This window comes from Molothrus ater, chromosome 4, assembly GCF_012460135.2.
Source record: "Molothrus ater isolate BHLD 08-10-18 breed brown headed cowbird chromosome 4, BPBGC_Mater_1.1, whole genome shotgun sequence".
NCBI lineage: Eukaryota > Metazoa > Chordata > Aves > Passeriformes > Icteridae > Molothrus > Molothrus ater.
In genome coordinates this window covers 12,047,200-12,069,428 of record NC_050481.2, presented here as the reverse complement: position 1 = coordinate 12,069,428, position 22,229 = coordinate 12,047,200, and the positions used below count along the sequence as shown (strand labels likewise).

Here is a 22,229-nt window from a genome sequence, read left to right as displayed (position 1 = left end):
GGAAAACAGACCAGTGCACATTTCAAAGCTGCAAGAGCATCAGCACATCAGGGCACAAGACAAATCTCACAAAGGTAATGAGCTGTACTTGCCTGTAAGTTTCATATCTTACCTGAAATGGGTTTTTTCCCCCCCAAAGAAAAAGTCCAGGTGTCCGTGCAGAGGCAGATAAGAGGACTTACTCCCTTTTATTCAATACAGTGATATTTAAGTCATTTACTTAAGGGGACAGACCAGGGACAGTAGAGTGCAGGAATGACAAAGCAGAAGTTAAGAGCAAATGGCTTCACAGATTTTTAGACAAGGATAAAAAAAGGCAGCAGCAGAGGAGGACAGGAAGGAGAGGGACACCCAGGATCCAGAACTGAGCCAAGCAGGACAGCAAGGCAGCAGCTCAGTTTGTGGAAGAGCCTGGATGTGCTTTCTGGTGCATCCATATCTGAAGACAGGGCCCGCAGAGTGCATTGCACTGTGCAGAGCCTCTGCCCCTGCTAGAGAAACTGAAACCCCAAAGCTCAGCAAAGATCCCTAGGTATTTTAACCCAGCGCTCCCCAAAGCTCTTCCAAACCCACAGGAAGTCAGGATAGGGCGAACCTCTTCCATTTCTTTGACAGAAACCACGAGGCTCAGCTGCCTGTTAACTCAGCTATCCACTACACGCACATAGAATATTTTGTACATAGGCAGAACACCATGTCCAGCTGAGTCATCTTCTAAACTCACAAGTGGCTGGTATTTAGCAAATTTTTCGATCCTGATTGGTTTCTATAAAGATGAATTTAAGATTTGTTCCAATAGATAAACTCAGTATCAGCAGAATAATTTTACCAGTCACATACACTAGTTGTGGGACTTCACGTTCACCTTTTTTGTTCTTTTTGTTTACGTTAGATGTCCCTACCACCAAAGAAAAAGGTGGTAATTTTTAAAAAGTACTTATTCTGAGCAACAATGTTTTCCCCACTAAAAAAAGGGGGCTTTGTTTTTTTTCTCGGGCTTTCAGATTTCTTCACACCTTATTTTAATAATTAGCTGTTCAGTACAGAGCATTAAGGGCACTCCTTGAGTACAAATCACAGCATAAGCCCTCTGCTTAGGCAGGCTCGGAATGGGATTTGACAAAACCAGCAGTAAATTGGATTATGTGAATATGGCCCCATAACTTTCCCAGGCACACCGCAGGACGCGCACACGCTCCCTCCCCTCGGGCATTGCCAGAGCGGGGCTCGCACACATCCCCTTCAAACACTGTGTTCCCCCATTTTAGGAGAAGCTATTTTGTGCCCGCACCCGAGCGGCACGGGCCGTTTCCAGCCGCCGAAAAGAGCGCACAAGGTCACCGGCGTCGCTCCCCGGTCACTCCCGGAGCGAATGAAGGGCACGGCGGGCTCCTGGCCGCGGGCACAGGAGGAGCGGCACTACCTGTGACCGCCCGCCCAGCCTCAGCTGGCTCTCACACAGCCTTTGGGAACTCCTGTCGGGCATTTCTCCTTCCCCCGGCACCCCCATGCCCCAGAGGAGTGTGCCCAGAGTTCGGGTGGCTGCAAGCACACCTCGCTTCCCCCGAGAGCGCAGCAGAACTGCCCTAGCCGCCCTTGGCACTCACCTGGCCGGGCGATCCGAGCAGGAGAAGCGCAGCAGGAGTCTCACACGCCTTTCCTTGAGCCGCGAAAGGGGCATGGCAGCATGGCCAGCGCGGACAGCCGCCTCCGCTGCTGCTGCTCGGGACCCACCGGGCTGGTAATTATTGTTTTGCTTAACAAACTGGGAATGCTGGAAGTCCAGGACACTCCCCGCACCTCGGTGCACGTCGGGAATATTTACCTACCACTTTCTCCAAGCGCTGACAGGAGCCCGCCCTTAGTCACGGTTCCACCTCCAGGAGGCTCCGGTTAACGCTTTAATCACTAACTTGACCAAGGGAGGCAACCTGCCGGCTCCTTGGAATCGTCTGGTGACACGCCGTGAAACATCCTGTGCCCAAAGCACTTGTTAGGCTTCTTCTGTTTCCTAATCCATCGGATAAAGCAGGCTTTCCCTCAGGTACATACATGCCCATCCTCAGTGTTTGGGGGAATAACTGGTACAACCCATCAGATCATGCCCCAGTGTAGATACACAGATTTAGAACGTTATGACAAATTGTGACAGCACAGCTTGATCCCTTAACCCCACACAGTTCTTTTTGCTGAACTGTGTAATACCTTTATGAACATTACTGGGGAAGAGCTGCATCTGTAAGAAGGAAGGCATGGCCTCTTACTTTAATTGCTCAGCAGTAAATTGCATAAGCAGATGCTTAAGCTAGAAAAAAGTATTGAACCAAGACACACCTTCACCATTCCTACTGTTTGCCCATCTGTTTCTAGCAAATAATTCACTCACCAGATCAACCCCAAAAGCAGAAGTTACTGGGCCACAGAGAGGAGCATGAAAACCGCCAGACCTGACTTTGTCTTCACACCCATCTTATTGCACTGATTCATACCAAGTTCCTTTTGCTTTATATAATTTGATGTTAGGGAGAGGCAGACCAGACTCAAATACTGAAATGTTTGATTCCTGATCGCATCCTGTCCTGTGGCATACTTCTGTCCAGAGACGGACACACTGCCAAACACACACCACAGCAATCCTGGTGTTTGGGATTAAAGTTTGTGCTGCAGTTTCTGGCTTTGCACCTTGAAAATATTGACACAAGGATTTAATTGCTATTTACAACATTGAGAATCACTGAAAACAGGAGGGAGGCAGCACACAAGGTTTTTTAACTCAGTTCACAAGAGCATAGAAGCTCTGTGCTGGGGCTTGCAGCTTTGTGCCAAGCTCAGTCTCTGGAGCTGCTCCATCTCAAATGGGACAGTTTAGCACAAACACACACAGTTTCCCAACTGCTGTAAAACCAAAGGTTTGGTTTTTCCTTTCCCAGCTTCAGGTACTTGAGTGTGCTGCCTGATGCTCTGGGATCAGAGAGCTGGAGCAGAGAGCAATAGCAGCCTAACTCCTTCAAGTCTCTAACCCAAGATAATGTCAAATACCTGTTTTTGACAAGTCTGACACCCTGCTGGACACTCACACTGTGAAGCTGTTGGGCACCAGGAGGTACCTGGGTATTTTTATGATGGAAGACCAGACAATTGGCTTACAACAGCAAAATGTGATGTTAACCCTCCCCTTCCCCCAAGGATAAATCAGGCTTCATCCTGACCCCAAACTTTTCAACTTAAAAAGCAAACAAAACCTCAGGTTTCTAGGGATAGCTTTTTTCTTTTTCCTTTTTTTTTTGTAAGTTTATAGCCAAGTTTTGAAAACCCAATGCTTAAAGTACTTAGATTCATGCAAAGATGTCTCAGTAAGAAACTAATACTATAAAGCAAAGAAACCTCTAATTGTAATAAAAAACTGCGGTTCCCATTTCCAGTAACACCAGGTGTGTTGGTCCTTACCTTGGCCTGGGCAACGTGGCTCTGCCTTGTTTCTAGCTCTCTCTCACCCTTGAACTCTTCCTACCACTGGGCAAGTTCTGACCTCATCTGAGTCACACAAAATTACCTGGTGAATACTTGGGAAGGACTGGTCAGTGCAGGCTGGGAGCAGGTATGGGGAGGGGAAACAAGTCCTCAGGGCCACAGAGCAGGAACTACTTTACTGTCACCTCCAAGAAACAGAAGGCTTTGGTCCCTTTCATAGAAATTCAATCATCAATGCACAGAGACAATTATTTTTTCGTCTTTCATAATCAGCATGGTTTGCATTCCCTGAAAATCTATGAACAAGTCACAGCTTGGTAATACTGTTTCACCTCTTGAGTGAAAGGGTAACAATAATTTCTTTAGAGCAGGCAGGGAATGTCATAATCCTGGAGTCTTTACAGACTTTGTTAAACTTCTGCTCCTTGCATGATTAATAACTAAGTTATTTTAGGTTAATAAGTAATTGGAAGTTGGAGTTGAGCTACTTCATGACTTGGCGTCCAACCATCAACACACTGCTGAAGATAGAAGAGAACCTCTAACAGGAAAAACAGAGATTTCTGTTCTATTTTTGTAGTAGCAAATCACAATAAGCAGGCTGCCATGGCAGCATCACACACACGTGCTGCACTTCAGTGGAAGGACTTTGATAAGCACAAAGTATTCCTTTGTTTCACAGTGAGAAGGAAAATCCCTAATCCTGTTTGCAAACACCTCTTTCTACACAATTCATTAGCTTCAAGCACAGAAAATTCTTCCAGGATTTTCTGAGCTACCTACTCTAATGCAAAAGGAGAGCCTCATCTGAAAAGACATGAATTTAACTCAAAAAACAAGTGATCAATCCTTTCATTCTCATTACAAATGCTACCAGAGGGGTGGCATGATCATAGGAACAAATCAAGGAATTAAAACCTGAATTTAGGCTACAGAGGGCCTCCCACTCCTTAGCAAGATTATTTTCTGTCATCAGAACCAAGTGCCAACAGCAGTACTTGTGTGCCAGGACATGTTCTGGAGCCACAATTGATAAGCACAGAAAGCAGAAAGTAGGTAACAGATACTAGCTCAGATACTGAAATATATCACAGAAATTAAAATCACACAAAGGCTTGTGCTCTGCCATAGGCCATAATTCCTCACACACACCATTTGGTGGATTTGAGGGCCATGAGCTTTTAACGAACAGAAAAGAAGCAGAGCTGAAACTGGCAGCAGCACACCTACTAAAGTCTATGTTTTTAAATATCACATCAAGAGCTGAAGCTTACCAAACACTGACCTTTGCCTGCATGGAGAGCAGCTTGCAGGTGTCACTGTTATTATCCTCATGAGGCACTGCTGGATGGGCAGGTCTGACCTAAGCACCTGCAGCACCTTTAGTCATGCCTCGTGGCTGTCACTGCCTACCCACACCCATGAAGTCACCCATTTAATAGTACAGGACTTCATAGAGGTACACCCAGATTTTTACTGCCTGGAGCTACAAAATATCCTAGAGGGCAGACCCAGAGGGGACTGTCCTGTCCCAAAGAGCTACAGTAATACAGCTTGTCACTCCCACTAGAGCTCAGGCAGGAGTAAAATCACCATATCACACCCAGCCACCTTGCACAGCCCTTAAAAACTGTGACTTGGCCACAATCAAGGTTTTCAGATGTGCATTTTTCTTAAGTCCATAAAACATAATTTGTCCATTTTCTTTTTCTGTAGGTCATGCTATATATATGGATTTTTCTGTCTTCAAAATACAAAACCCTTGGTCTCCCTTATTTTGACGACTGCTATCAACACCCTCCCAATCCCCACAAAACAGCCACCCACCAATGCATTACTGGATCCTTTTATGCTCAGTGACTCCTCTGACCAGTTGAGGCCATAGGACTGTATCCCCTGGCTCCCTTTTCCCATTTACAATGACTTTTCTTCAATTTTTCCTTAAGGCAGGTGAGTCATGATATGGACTGTCTTCTATTTTTTATTTCTTTTAAAAATGTCTGTCCAGAGCTCCCCTCAATTGAGCAGTCACTTCCTAGACTTCTGGGGAATTCAGATCTTAATCCTGAACTGAAATTGTTACCATCATTCCTGGAAGGGCAGACTCACCTGCTACAGCTGGGACATCCTTCCAAAACAGCCTGTCATTTTTCCTGATACTTCCATTCAGATGAGGTATAAATATGCATTTTCAATGTGAAAGGTGTTACACATCAAAGCTTCTCCTGTACAGACAAGAGGACAGTTTGTCCCTGCAGCAAAACACGCTGAAATAAGCATCAGTAATCCTTAAATTTGTACCAATTAGTGCAATAAAAGGGTGAGAAACAGCTGTCTCTTGTTGTAGCTCTGCCTGAGCAGCAGGGGATCAGAGGCTGGTGCCACTGGGCAATGGCAGCAGTGGCAGTGTGCCTGAGCAGCCCACGCTCCTGCCCTCGCAGCCCCTGTGCTCTGTGGGCATTCTTCACATCTCTGCAGAGCACACAGCTCTGAGTGCTGCTGAGCACAAATCCTCCCACTGACACCTCAGACTGCTGGGAAGCTGTGAAACCAGCCACATCTGACACCTGAAAATGTCCCTGCGGTGAATATTGGCAAGCAACAGCTCTGAAGCATTAGAAAAATTGTTCATGGAGACAACTATGTAATATGTGTGCATTAGAGATCTATACAGACAGTAGAGCAGATGACTCAGAAGCATCCATGGCACTTATTTATTAATTTGGTCTTGAAAACATGAGCCCAGAGGGCACTGGGGAAGAGAAAGTGCAAAGCAGAACAGATCAGGCTGACTCACTGAGGTCCTGCCCTGAGCTGGGTGTGTTGAGGGGACCACTGTGACTCCTCTCTGAGCAAGTTCATGCTCTGACACAGACACTCCTTGACTCAGCTCAGTCTTCTCACTGGAAATCACCCCGCAGACACTGCAGTTGCCTGCTCTGTGTCACTCCTGGCCTTCCATAATGCTGCTTTTCCCTTACAGTATCAAATAACCCCTTGAAGCATTGTGCTGTTGAGCACATTTCACCAAGAATAAATTCATTTATATACTTACTGCATCAAATTGATATCCTTCTCCTAAGTGTCTGATTGTATGGATCACATTTTTCTTCTCATTCAGATATTCAAGGCCCAAATTCTTAGGCTCCTGGAGCTTATGGTGGCATTTATATGTCCCCTCCAGGGCAGAGGCGGTGGCATTTCAGCAGCATTGGAGGAAACAATAGAGTCTCTAATTTGAAGGGCCAAACCCTCTTTCATTCTTGGGTCACACATTTACCAAACTATGCTAGGCTTTATGGGAATTAAGGAGGCTAAACTTTCATTTGATTGTCGAGGACATCTGAATGTCCTTCTGGCATAGAGGGGCTTTGGAAAAACAAATCCAGATGAGAAGGCCATGGAACGTGGTGGAGTATCAAACCACTATCTGATTTGGAGTACGAGCTCTGCCTGTGCCTGTGTAAGGCAATATAAACATGTCAATAGCTGTTTGGGAGATGCTGAAATTCTGGAAAGATTCTTCCCTGTGCAGGTTTTTGGAGGGTGTGTCTTCTAATTTGGAATTTGATCCCTCTGAAACTGTCATTCTCAGCCCCATGGGCAAAACCTTGATCCTAGCCAGTACACATGTCCTTACAAGTGAAGAATCTGAACGCACTGGGAATGCAGTCAGCCTCTGAGTTGATGCTGCCCTAGCTTTTAAGAAGTGCGCAGGAAACCACAGGATGCTGGCTGACAGAGCCCATGTCCAACAAGAGGATGGTCAGTCAGCTAAAAAGCTGCAGAGTGTCTGTAGGACTGTTACCTGGAAGCTGTACTCGCCCAGGTCTGTGCACAGTGCACAGGTTCTAACCAGTGCAGGAACGGACACAGTTTCAGGCATGAAATGTTATGCCTAAGTTGTTGCAGAAACACGAACTGCATTGAGCAGTAAATGTCAGTGGTAGCTCCCAGGTGAGGGCAAAACCTTCTCGTACGTACACAGCTCGGGTGGCGTGAACTCGGTGTGCGTGACCGGGTCCAGCCAGACAGGCAGATTTTGGCTCTGCTATTGGACTGCCTGTACCACGGCGGGGCGCGGTGCCGTGCCCGGCCGCGGCCGCGAGGGGGTGCTGCTCGCCCGCGGATCGCGCTGCGGAGCGGTCCCCCTGCGCCCGCTGGATGTGCCTTGGTGCTTCTGGGAGCAGCGTGCTCCGAGCGTGGATAGCTCTGGTACGAGGGGGTGCTGCTCACCCGCCTAACTCTCCGGGGCTCTGGACCGTTCCCGCTGTGCCCGCAGGATGAACCTCGGTGCTCCCGGGAGCAGCGTGTTCCGAGGATGGATACCACTGCCTCTCAGCTCTGTCGTACACCTCCTCGCTCAAACACGCACGGGGACAACTTGCCTTCCCAACTAGCCCGCCCTAAGAAGCGCTGCTGTTACATTTTATTGTGCTGCGCTTTATGCAGTGACCCGCGGCAGAAGAGAGAAAGAAAGACGGACGTGCAGCTGCCCTCCGCACGCTGCGTGGCACATGCTGAACACCCACACCAGGGTTTCCCTGCCAAGGGCTGCCCCTATAGGCTCTGGGGCTGCAGGAGTGGATGTGGAACTTAAAAAAGGAATCCATCCTCAATGATACTGGGACATGAAAGATTCAGTTTTGGTTACAAACTTGACAGTGTGCCAATGACAGGAAAGATAATCTGGTCCTGGACAACACAGTACTACAGGCTCCTGCTTGGATCAAGGTGTTAAAGAAGCACTTGAAAGAGAAATCCCAATATTCCTAGAAAAGCCAAATACTATTAAAGGAAAAAATCTGCACCAAAAGTGCTGAGTCCTGGACAAAACAAGAAATGGACATGGCCAGTGTAGCCTGTTCTGTCCTAAGGGTAAGATGCTGCTTCTGCCCTTGTGAACTGGAAAATATTCTTTCTTTTAGCTTGCAGATTTGTGAGTTCCTAGACAGGAAACAGTGTCTCCTCCCATCAAACACTGCAATCACATAAATAGGGATCCTGTCAACTGGATCTAAAATGTTTGAGATACTGGTATTGGGAGGTGTACCAGCATTGGGTCACCTGCAGGAAGTGTGGGAACTGCTTTTTATCCCAGCTGCTGCTCTGCCTGTCTGTTGGACACTGTTTGTATTGGCTGCTGAATGGCACCTCGTTAAATATTGTAAGCTTCTGACTAGTTATGACCCATCGGGATAACCTGACAATTTCTGGGTTCAGGCTGATGTGTCTGAAACTGACACAGTAAAATGTTACGACCACAAAACTCAAAACAGACTAACAACACAATGCAGCACTTGTCTTCAAGAGAAAAGGCCCACTTGGGCAGTCAGCAGCTTGCTATTTCCTGGGTGGTTTGTGTGTGCACGCAGGGACTTGCTGCTGCAGGTTACTTCCAGGGTAGCTTCAGAAATTAATCTGCTTCTCATAAAATAAAACATGAGTATCTCTTTGTCATCATTTCTGAAAGTCATGTGGGCATCAGTTTGTTCTATTTCTGGAAAACGCAATCCTCAAGAACACAATTCAAGTCCATGTTTGGACACTGTTGGAGCAGAACCCGAAAATATATAAGAAAGCTTTTAAATATGCAGTTCAAAGCCTTTACAAGATGCAACCATTTCATTTTGGGTGTTTTTATACATGTCTCATGCATTTCACTGACAACCCTTCTGGTGGTTATCAATGTGCCCTGCTATTGTGCTGTACTTTGTTCAAAATAAAAGCCAGACCAAAATGTATGGGAAAACATTTAATCTCATTGTGTGTGATGTCAGGAGGAACTACTTCTTCATTCTTTTTTTGCTAGAGTAGAAAAAGCAATTTCCCAGGGTAAGAATGTGCAGTAGCTATTAATAGTAAAGAGCTGCAGTTACGTAACACCTCTCACCTGGGAACATGAAGAAATTTAGTCTAAAACTTCCCAATTAGTGACTGAAGTATTATTATTAAAAACCTAAAAAATAGTGAAATCCATGGACAAGGATTTTTCCAAATGCTGACACGACTTTGAGTAACCCAGATTCAAATATACCTGGTTTACAAAAAGAAGAGAAGGCTCACTCTGAAAATCACCCCACATCCAGGCTTTCAGAAAAACCAAAAGCATTTGCAGCCAACAACTGGACCAGGAAGCACACTAGGTAATTTCTGCCACCACTGCCAAGGAACAGAAGATCCAGCCTAGAGCAAGCACATGTGATTTAAAGTTGTTCAGTTTCTCACTGAGCAAGGAACCTCACATAGGAAAGTAGTAGAGGCCGGTTTCCATTGAGGCATGTATTCAAGACAATTTAAAAAAAATAAAAATCAGAGATATGTGTCTGAAAGTCAGCTGTCATTTAAAGATGGAAGGCCAGGAGATCCAGAAAAGGAGTTTCTGGTGTGCTGTAACTTGAAGGAAAGCTTCTGTATTTTACCTTTGCTGTTTCAGAAATGATTAAGATTTGAGTTTTATTTATGGTCAGAGGACTTAGGAAAAAATCAGGCATGCAGAAAGGTCACAGAAGGTACCACAAGCTGAAGCTTGTTTGCAGTCTGTAGCTGAAGGAAGTTGAAGGACAAAAGTCCATTGAGTCTTTTCTTCCTTCAGTATTTCCAGCTAAATCCTTTCATGACCCGTCAAACTCCTCTAGCAATTTACCTTCAAAGTCCTGGGACCTCTCCATGCATCCTCTTTTGCCCACAGGCCCAGAGGCTCATTTAAGCTTGGGCTTTGGCAATTTTCCTGCGTTTGAACTTTGTTGGAGGAGTGCTTGTGCTGGGCTCAGCCTCAGCTTCGAGTTTTCCTGGCCGTGGATGGCACTGATCCGGGTGCCTGCCCTGTCACTTGGGTTTCTGGCTTCACCTGGGACTGGCCTCATTGCCCTGAACTTTGCTGCTGCTGTGGGCTCTTGGTTGGACCCAGAACTGCTGAGATCTTGCTCAGGCTCTGTGGGAAGGAGCAGGGCCAGTGAGGTGCCTGCCCAGCCTGCTGGGTTTGGGTGCTTGGCCCCTGGTGCCTTAGGGAGCTGCTGGTCCCTCCTGGGCCCCAATATCCACCTGCCAGAACTTGCTCACTTGCTGCAAACCTCAGCACTGACTGCTGGTAGTATTTTCTGGGTGCTCTCTCACTGAAGGTGTAAAATCAATTGAAAATAAATGTGGAAAAATTTAAGTATTGTGATTCATGTAAGAGCAGGGGAGACAACACATAAAGATGCTTTCAAGTGGATGCTCTGAGTTCAGTTCTGCTGCAAGTAGCAACATTCTCAGTTGGTACCCTGCAATAGCATCCCCTTTGTACTGGTGTCTGGCCATCTAACGCTTCATCCTGGACCTTTTGAAGTGAAATATTAAATGATCAGATGCTTATTATATTCACCTCTTTCAAACATTCTGAAACAGAGCCATTAAACCTTTGAAGCCAAAGAGTGGTGAAGGATGCCCACAAGAAAGGAATGCCTCACATGCCAACAGGAAGTCTTGGCATTGTTTTTTATTTCAGGGATCTTGTTAATGCATGTGAGATGGGAGGAAAATTATCAGATTACAGAAGAGGAAAGTGGGACAGGGAAATCACCTCAGTGACTTCAGTGGGGTGAATAAGACCCTTGCAATCCCCAACAATGTGTTAGGACAAATAATGCAGAAGAGAAGAGAAATAAATCATGCAAATCCTTCATTAAAGGATTGATACCTGTGTCAGCTACAAGCAGGAAGTTCAGCTTTCAGGTGGTATCTGTAACAGGCACTACAGGAAAACAAAATGGGCTGCGTTGAAACCAGTGTGTCACTGGTGGCTGAATTTCCTGGCTCTGAGGTGTGGAACGAAATGATAATCCACCTTAAATCCTTTATCCTGTGATAGTTTATTTGTTTATGAAACGTGTTGAGGGTGAAATATATTGCTTGAGTCCTTCCCAAAGGATTATAAGGCAGATTATAAGGCAGAAACAAAGAAAGCAAGACACTATATTTCTGAGTCACAGATTTACATGATTTCTTTTCAAAGGGTTAAAGTGCCTGAAACATTAAAGATAAGATTATGTACCCATGATTTGTATTGTTTCACACAAAACATACAGAATAAAGTTGATGTTTCTTTCAGAGGTGTTCTAAGTCCATACTTCCAAGTATGCTTGGTAACTCCCATCCCTACTTTTGAAAGAAAGAAAGCCCAGTATCTCTTACATTGTCCGAGGTCTGTACTACTTGTGTTTGAGAATTGTGCCAATTCCTTATCCATGGCAATCCTCTACTCCTGTTTTTTAAGATGCATATATATGTATATAAATATTAAAATACTAATCATGAAATTCTCAAGGCCACTAACTTTTCTCCATACTGTATATTTTAGTGTTTCTTTTTCTGAACCTCTAGAAATTATTCTGAAAGCCTCAGCAACTCAAATTCATCTCCTGGTAGACAAGCACCTTCAATCTGTGCAGCCATGTAATTGTGTTGAGGAGAAGTCAGGCACAAAGAAATAAAACTTTGATCTTCAGCCGTAATTAATTTGCTCTGGCAGTACCTTTGAGGATGACAGTCTCATCTTTGATGAGGACTTGGCAAATCCTGGCTTAATCAACTATCCCAGAGTCACAAACCTCTGCTCCAAAGCCAAGAGCTGCACTGAAATCTCTGCAGTTCCAGGTTAACACTTTTGGAACGTGGTTGTCTTTTCTCTGAATCTATCCATCTTCCAAATCATGTGCATGCAATAAATATAATTTATTTGCTGAATTTGTCTTGGATAGTCCTTATAATTTTCTTTCACAACAGAGTTGCCTAAAGCTGAAAATTCCTAATGGGTCCATGGAGTACATTACATTGCAAGGACTGCATCCACTGCAGTGTCCTTTCACAGGTGCACTTGGAAAGCAAAATACTGAAGTTCTCTTGATTATTGCTTTCCCAGATACCCAAAGACTTCAACTGTAATTAAAAATGTGAAAACCAGGCCTTTTATTCAATGGTACAGCTTTAAACGTGAAAGGCCAGCGCCTGTTAACTTGCCTGAGCTAAGTTAGCCTCCCATTCCACACATCCAGAAAACAGACACATCACAAAGTGATTTCATATCCTTGGCTTGAGCCTTAGGGAAAATTCCTGCTCCCGGCAGGATAGTGCCCTGCTCTCCTGAGAGCGGGACCACCATACCTCTTCCAAAATGGCACTGTCCTCGTGTGCGTGCCACCAGGGCAGAGGTGACGCCGCACACAGGGCTCCCAGGATGACACTGCAGTACCAGGACATTGCAACATGATGTGGGGAGGATTTGATTGTCTTGCTGGAACTCATTACCAAGTTCCTGCCTCCAAGAACAGGAATGACATGAAAATGGCCTTTGGATGTCCCAGCAATGAATCACTTTGAAATGGGTGATGCCTGTCTCAGAGGTTTGAGGATGAGACCCTGAAAAGCAGCAAAGGTGCAATGTAGTGGCCTTTTGCAATTCCCCTGGGCAACAACTGCTCCTGTGCCTCCAGCCTGCTTGTTCTCCCTCTGTCCCATCACAGTCACATGCAGCACCATGTTCCAGCTGCAGTGCTCCAGCTGGTATAGAAGATGTGCACTGCAAGTCATCCCAGTATGGTCTGACTGCTTCCTGAGCAGCACTGAGTGCTCCATACCCTCACTGGCTGCTGCTAAGGCTCAGGGATCCAGCATGCTGTCAGAGATATCCGGCACTTCTTTAATTTACACCCACTGCTCCAAGCAGGAAGAGCAAACGTGACTCAACTTGTCATGAAATGAAGTGACCTATATGTTAGTAAGGCTAGTTCTGTGATAAAAATGGCACTATGCCTTGAAGTTCCATTGTGGTGTATAATTTAAATTCATGGTGCCTTGGTTCATAAGGGCTGTAGAGCCATTGCCACTAATCCTTCAGGTATTTTCTCCCAGCTAATGCAGTGTCTAGTGTCTCTGGCGCTTCATACAATGGATCACAGTAAATAATTTTCCAGGCTGTGCTGTTACACTGAGACACACAGTTTTGAGGAAGCCACTCAGACGTTTTTATTTCTTTTTCAGTCCTGGCCTCTTCTTTCCACCTTTGCAGTGCAGCTTTTGCACCACCTCCTCAGTTATTTCACCACCGGTGTCCTAGAGTCAGATTATAAAATGGACCCCCTCAAAAGAAGAAGAATCACACTAAAAGAAAAATGACCAGCCCTGAAATGAAGGAAATCTGTCTACAATGACAAGCACCCCAGAAATCTCAGCACATCCTATTCCCAGGTCTCAAAGTCAGTTCCAAAAGTCCTCCACTGAAAATCCACTGTGACTGCATATTAAGGAGAACCACTATTCCTTTCTGGATTAATCTGTTGAAAACATAGTAAAACAGCACAATAGATGTAGATTGGGAACTATCTTTGATTCAGAGAAGAAATAAAGACAAGCAAATAAAGGAGGACTCCAAGGAGCTCTCAATGTGTAACATAATTTCCCTTAATGCTCTGCTTAAAGAATAAAATGTGATTTTTGGTATCTTCAGAAGGGAGGCAATTAGTTGTCTGAACTTCTGCCACTTGGCTTATGTTTCCTACTGTCAAAAAAATCACATAAGTACTCAAAAAATGTGTTTAAAAATCAAATTGCTTTGCTCTTATGCCTTCTGCCCCAAACACATGCTTTTCATCTGCAATTTCTTTTGGTAAATGATTACCATTATGTTTGGCATTTCCTTTTGGAATAGGCTGTGAAAAGGATAGGACATGCAGTGGCTTATAAAGGATTGCAAGGATTACTTTCAGAGTGCTCTGGGATGAGTTCAGACCATGACACACAACTTTGTAAACAGGGATCACAAAACACCCAATCAAGAAAGTGCATGATAAAAAATTTTACTGTGACAGAGAGCATTTGATAGGATCTGACTGTCCATCATGGCAAGATTGTTTACACCAGAGCAACAAAGAATACAGCAACTTTTTCATTCTGAGTGTGCATTTCAGGGTTTTGAAGGTCAATAAATGGAGCCTATCTTGAAAGCGGACAACATAAACATTAATGAGGCTGCACAAATACTCCAGAACTAATTTTCTGCTTCCTGTCCAATTCTGTACCTTGAAACTGAAGCTTTATTACTTGAAGTTTATAATAAGGAGGACTGCAAGCTGAAGTGTGATCTGTAGCTATTTCCCATACCTCTATAATGTACTTCAGGAACTTGTGCGAAAGGTGAACAGTGACGTTCAAGCCAACAAGTGAACATCCTGCTCATCTTGCAACATAAGCTGGAAGGAAATTGTTTTCAAACTTTAGTTAAGTAACTGTTCTTTGATCAAAACCACTGTCACATAGCTCTCACTAAAGTGCAAACCAAATCCTGATGTACCAATAATTATGCACCACCATTGCTACAGGCCTGGTAATTGCTGTTTATGACACTATTGCCTGAAAACTCTTTGTGTCCCAGCTGTAGGAGCTTCCTAGGCCTGCTGTGCTCATGCAGGCTTTTGTCACTTGTCATACTCCACATGCAATCAGCAACCAAGGTGCACCCACCTATTTTTACAAGAGTAACAATAAAGCTCCTGTGCAGCAGGAGAAGAGTTGGAGCCACTGTGTCAATGTGCTGTGAGAGTCTTAGTGGATTTGGTGGGACAGAACTTGGCCAAACGGCTCAAGTAGAACAGTAAAACTAGAATACATGGGGATAACCTTCTCAGGAGAGAATCTTTAAAACCTTACATAAGCCAAAAAGTAGATGAAGCATGAAGTCTAACCAAGAAGAACTGCTCCTAGGTGTTATGAATTTCATATTTACTCTCTGACAGTCTGTGAGAAACTCTTCTGGAGGACATCTTACCAGCCAAGGAGTTTCTGTCCTCTAAAGCTGCTGAAATAATGGGGTTTTTCAGGAGATACGAAAACATCCTCTGAAGAATATGTGTGATTGGTGGCACGAACCTTATGAAAGGCTGCCAGCTGGCATGCAGTCACACATGCCACTTCAGAAATGAAAATGATAAAACAGTGGCTGGCATCAAAGCCCATAATGACTCCTAGCAGTTTCCAAGCTCTCTGGTGGTTATTGCACTTCAGAGGAATGGGGAAGGGATATGGTTTTCTGTGGGTGATTAAACATTCGGCTTCGTGCCCTGTGCTCATAGTGGATAGTTTCCTGATTAATTGTGCTGGGATTGGATACCTCAGCTGGTTGGACCTAACAAACAGGTATTGTCAGACCTCTGGGAAAAAGGTGCTGGGGAAAATCAAACTGCCTGCTGCGGGTGTATATCCGTGATCTACATTAGATATTCATTTGTCTGAGTTTGGTATCAACCACTGATGTTCTGTGTCATACAGCAATGCAGGTCTTCATGCTAAATAAAAGTGGGTCAATTCCTGACTTCTAATCACATTCCTTCATCTAAGGAAATTAACTCTGTGCTGAAAGTAGGGGAAACAGTGGCATACAAGAGTAATTTCCACATTTCATTGAATCCAAATGACAAATACTTTTCCTCAAATGAAGAGGAGGATATGCCTTTAGTGCAAAGATAATCCAAGCCCAGAAATAACAAACACTGAGCCCCAATACTGAAGAGAGGGTAGGGTGGGAATAGGAGAAGGAGAGTAGAACTTTTCCAAGTTCAGAACGCACCTTAGGAATTGCTAAAGGTATAAACACACTTAGAGTTCTAACAGTGACTGTCCAAGCCAGCTGAGATCTTGGCTGATGGTGGTCTGGTAAACATCAGGTCCAGGGACATGAGTCAGACATACAGAGAAAGGATCTTCCTCTGAGGAAGAAGATTGATCTGGGTGGGAAGTGATTACAAATCACTACTTCAAAATGTCCAGTCACTTTCATCTGAAGAGTTAAAGATTAGCTTCATCCTTTTCTCCCAAAGCACCAGGGTGAATTGCAAGTGCACTAGGAAGTTAGTGTGCAGAGGAGATATGATTCAGTGTATAAATACCAAGAGAGTTAGGCAGAGATTTACACTCCTGAACAATGGTATTTTAAATGTTAAGTTCACAAAATCCAAGATGCTTTATACCCGTATAGTGTTGCTTTCCAAAAGTGCTGTAATTCTTTAGGCAAGCTACAGAGGCTTAAAACAATATGAATTCTGTCTTTGTACCACTGGGCCTTTAAAAATTTAGAGAGCTAAAAATTTAGAGTGCTTGGAAAAATCCAAGGTGCAAGTTCCCAAACTCTCCCTGTCACACAAGTATTCTGGTTTGCTGTTACATATCTCTGAGGAATGGGAGAGGGCAAACAGGTCATACCTGAAGCATTTGTTTGACCAGCTGCTAACTCATGATCAGTGTTACAAAATTCACTGGAGTTAAAGGAAGTTCTCTATGGCAGGAATTCCCAACAAATCAACGTAATGTAAATTATTCCCTTTCCATTTCACATGGGAATGAAACAACATGAAATGAAGGAAAGAAGAGGAAAATCCAGTGACAAGAAAAATCAGTTTGATTTCCCTATAAATCGTTACCTTCCAGCACAGTGTTCCCAAGCAGGGAAAGTACATGCTGGAATTTGAGGCCAATGCACCCTCTTTGTCTCCTCATAGCTGTTGTGCATTGCATCATCTCAGTGCCTCTGAGTTCAGGACCTTGTTCTCTTTGGATCTACATTCAGTGCTGAGGTGTGACTCCATTGATTTTAATTTATTCCTGATTTACACCAGTAGGGGGGTGATTAGAACTGCAATGCCCATGGAATGTGCCATAGGGTTGCTAATTCTTCTTCGCTTAAATTCTTGAAAAGATTATATCTTTGGAAAAGCTGTCATTATTTTATCCTTCTCTCCCAAGCAGGTAAACCCTAGAACACAGGCTTCTAGATTTGGGACAGCTGAGGGGATAGAGGCTGCCAAAGAGGAGGCTGGGGGGTAAGGAAGGGAGCATAAGCAAGTGCTACTCCCAAAGATCTTCTCCAGTCCTTTCCCTATTCTCAACTACTCTTCCTGCTCAGTCCTGGAAGTCTTGGCTTTGTCACACTAAATAAAATATTTTTCTGAGTAACTCTTTTGTTCATGCATTGTAATAGGTTTTCAGTTACATATGATGATTAATGAAAAAAGGTATCTATCTAATAGGAAAGACAATACATGGTAATACCATGTATTGCAATACTGCAATACTGGAAAGTCCCTGAGTAATCCTACTGCAATTAGTTTTTTCCTTAAAAATGCAATTAATGCAATTAAAATGGTCTCTTCTGTTCTTTGAAAAAGTTGCTGAGTAGCCTGAATACCCTGACAGTGTTTCAGGCAGCATCCTGTCCATTTCTTCTTTTTCTTTTTTTTTTCCCCCAATACTACTTCCCCTTCTGGAGATGATTTCATTTCCTGTGCAGTTACTACATACATGGGGAAAACCCAGGAATACACAAAGACAGATATTTTCCATCAAACTTGATCAGTAAATGGCTTTTGTTGTATTGTGAATCTGCCAAAGGGCACAGAAAGGAAGAACTGCAATTCTGGAGTCCTTCAAAGTGCTAAAAATGTGAATCAAGTTCTGAGTCAACCACAAATATTCTGCTGGAAGCTCAGGGAGTGCTGAAGCAAGGCTCAGCATCTCCATTAGTGAATTTCAGATGTGCAGCTGCAAGCGTGGAGTATTAAATGCACAGCACCAGGACCTAGAAGAGCCAGCAGGATGAACACTGGGAAATCAAGCTGGCTGACAGAAAATTCAGGAGAGAGAGAGAGAGAAGTGCTCGCAATGACTTTAGGTGTGTGATATGATTGTGTATTCCTGGAGCAGCTGCTTTTGCAGCAGGGACATCCACGTTCCGTGTGCTCTTGAGACAGAGCTCCAAGGTGCCTCACCTGCCTCTGAACCAGAGATCTCATCAGCAGGGCAGGTGGAAAAAACCGTTCACCAGCTGAGATGTTGCAACTGTGCTTCTCTGCAGCAAGAATCATGGGCTGCACGGAAAATACAGGAATAGGGATCATCATCTCCTGTGCTCTGAGGAAATAATGCTGTGGTCCAGCAGAGCTCTGCCTCTCATCCTTGTTCTCAGAAGACTGTGCAATTTTATGACTAATTAATACTCCTTCCTTAAACCACTTGCATAGTGACCTTTGTAACACCTGCCCAGTGCAGGACTGATTTGGCAAAGACCCTTCACTCCATACCCAGCACTTCTAGAAGTAAACAATTGCTATTTCCATTTTTTAAAAATGAAGGTAAATATCAAACACAAGCAGTTTCAGGAAGTGGGGAGGCAGCCACGCAAATTTCAGTGAGCTTCTTCTGAGATGGAGGGCTCAGCAAAACAAGTTGGGCTTGCAGAATTGCACATTAACTAAACAAAAGAGAATTAATATTTTTGCACAGGACTGATCAGACATTGCAGAAGCTCATAGAAGACAGATAATAAAAGTGAATATCATGGTTACATTTCTAATTAGCCCTTTATTCTATATTTTTCATGTAAAAGTCATTCAGTGAGAAAGATGGCAAACTTAAAATCTTGTGGAGTTTGCTGATATCTAATTAAGGAATAGTAGTGGGGAAAGACATAGAGTTATGGCATTTGTAACTATAATTAATTCTTTGTTTGGCCCTCTCAAGTCTATCAAGGAAAGGTTCACAGTAGAGACTATCTCACTGCTAAAACACAGATGAAACTAAAGATCCCAAATGCCAGGGAAAAACCCACAAAGATGTTGAAGTATTTTCCTATTGCAGATCAAAAATATGAAGAGATTTTGCTTACAGGGTCCCAGAAGCATAAGAAATTAAGAGGAAGAGTTTGCCTAAAGGAAATGTAAAGCAAAAGAGGACTACCCTTTCCTGTGGAACCTAACACTCTTTCAAAAAACCCCATCAGGTCACAGGGACTGACTCAGCTGCTCAGCAATTTTAAAATCATCTTTTACATGTTTGGATGTAAAATTCCAGGCATGAGGCAGAATTACTAAAGATAGTAGTGAACAGTCATTAAGGGAAACAAGGACAGGGCACTGCAAGGATCCCCCCCAGGGGAAAGAAATTCCTCACTGTTTATGTGGGCATAAGGAAATGTAAATTTCCTGGGCATTTGAGTCGTAGAAGGGCAGAGGCACACAGAAAATTGTCTGAGAGCTGCAGTATTTTCACTTGGGTACCTCAGCCTCTCTCCTGCCCTTTGTTTTCTATAGTATAACTGATGTGGAAGCCTTGATAAGTGGAATTACTGAATCCTATGCCTACTGTAGCACCTCCAGGTTGATCTGAACTAACCCTATATGTACCAGTTTGCCATGTGATTTGGACAGGGACTGTTGGACCACATACCAGTGTCAGAAGTTGACACAGGAGAGCCTGTGTGTCATATACTGCTGATAAGCATCAGTACTCAGAAATCTTATCACTTGGTAGCTGTTAAGGCACTCTCCTGCCAAGAAAGTGGAAGCTTCTCAATAACTGTATTCATGACATTTATGACAAAAAGGTGTTTATACAGCTGGAGGACATCAGATATCATTTATGACACCCATATTTAAGGCTTAGTAATGGCTCTCTTCAGTCAGAGTGTGCGTGAACTAGATTCCAGCAGCTCTTAATTCACCCACCTCACGTCTCCAAAACAAGATCCTTTTAAATCAATTGGAACAGCAGCCGCTTTCTTTGGCCCAAATCACACAGTTTACAATAAAACATGTGACCTTTTCATTCAGAGTTCACCTCTTCTGACTTCTCTCTGTAATCACAGGAGATATTTTATCTTTGTGGACTGTAAGTTTTTGCAGGCCACTCCTGAGCACTCTGCTCCCTACATCATAGCTTACAAGTAAAAAGAACAGCCTCCAGTGCTCAGTTGTCCACTGCTCCGTATCAAGATTTGTTATGCTGTAATCATGATGTTGTCTCTGATAGACGTAAAACACCTAAGCCCTTTCTTTATATTTGAGTAAAATGCACAGACCCACAAACATCTGCTCTGTCTGCACCAAGAAAGCAGAAATGGCATTTCCTTAAAACCAAACAGGCAGAAGGTTTTTCACAAAGAGGACGAAGGATAAAAGCTTCATTGCATATAGAGTCCAGAAAGAATATCTTCTTACTTGGGATACAGAAAATAATTTGTGAAATTAAAGAGGAATAACAGTTTGTTGGAAATATTTGGGAAAAAAAAATCCACACTCCTTAGGCCCTGCAATTCATCCTTCCGTTTTCTCCTTGTATGCAGGCTAGAAGACTTTTTCATTCATGCAATAGTTTGCATTTCTGTAAACAGCTTGCTCTGCATGGAAATGGAGTGTGAGAGGAAAATAAAAAGTCCAGAGATAGGAACAAATGATCCAGTCTGTTGGACAGGACAACACTTGATAAAAAGAGGTTAACCTCTTTTTAAGGTTAAAAAGGGTTTTTTTTTTAAGGTTTAAAGAGAGGTTAACCTGGAGACATGATAAAGCCTACAGAAGCTAGTGGAAATCAAGGATAAGGATCAATATCTACTTCTTGTAATCCTGTAAAAGAATCAGGAGGCAGCAAATGAAACCAGAATCAGACTGCTAGGGATAAGTCTCAAAGACACTTAGTCTTTTCTTACACATTCCTAGACACCTGCTGATTGCCATGGTAGAAGAGGACAATCCCCAGGCAGATCTCAGGTCAGACAAGCAAGGGCTGTGATGAGGGGTTTTTCTCTTTATCTCTTAGCTAATCCAGCTGTATTTACTGCATGCTGTAAAGTGACAGGGAAACCAGGTGCTTAATTCCATAACTTCTGGAATAGCTACTGCTCAGATCATGCGCTCTAAGGCAATTTATAAACTACAGACAATGATAGATATGGTGATAGGAACTGGAATTCAGTCTGGCATATGTAAATCTCTGAGACCTCCATGATCAGTCAGAGAAAAATAACCTGCATTCATTCATATTTGGCCCTATGTTTTGTTCCTTTGACTTCTCCATTACCTGGCAGAGGAACAGTAATGAGAGTTCTTAATGTTTAACCCAAATAAGGCCTAGTTGTATTATAGTATTTGTCTGTACTGTTGAAAGAAATGGTTGAACACCTCTGACATTGTCAGAATAATCCTTCTTCATGATCCCATCTTCAGTTTTCTTTATTTCCATCATAATCAGAAGAAATCTTCTCACTTTATTTCAGAAGCAGAATCCTACAGCAGCTTTTAGAATTTTCCTTTGCCCAAATTCAAAGCAGCAAATAACTAAGAAGTTTCTGCTTCAGAAGAAGCAGTCATCCTCAAAAAACAAAATCCACCTTAGGTTAGACAAAGGAATTCATCGTATCATATTTACATATTCTGTGTGTGTTCTCAATAGTTCTACAGAGTCTCAGTGGTACTATTGGTTATTTAATTGAAACTAGATTTGAATTAATCAAAAGAATACTGTAAATATTTCTGGTAAAGTTATCTCAGCATATAAAACAGTTTTTAAAATGTACATGAATATAAGGACATGGAGAGCTAGTATCTATAATTTCTAGAATTATTGGCTCCTGCTTCTGTCATGTCTTACAACAGAAAAAAATAAATTGAAAAAATAAAATTGAAGTCCAAAGACACAGAGATAGAAAATCACAGAGCAAATGCCTTTGAGCTGTGGTAGAAAGTCACAAGGAGGACACAAGTACGCATAAAAATTATTCCAAGAAATTACAAACTCTCTACAGACTCCACACAGGTCACTGCAGGGCGATTCTACATGTCTTTACTTCATAAAGTGCTTTCTATGAGTGAGAAGCAGCTTTGTGGTCACCAAGGGAAAGGGGCTTACCCACTCACCTGTGACTCAGAGCTCAGCAGCATCTCGCAGGTTCGGAGTTT

General features: G+C 43.4%; 1 protein-coding gene across 1 annotated transcript in view; it reads right to left on the bottom strand.

Moving 5' to 3' along the window:
* The window catches only part of LOC118686377 (ras association domain-containing protein 6-like), a 59,626-nt gene that overhangs the window by 13,610 nt on the left and 23,787 nt on the right, over window positions 1-22,229 (bottom strand). The gene's annotated exons all lie outside the window — the stretch shown is intronic.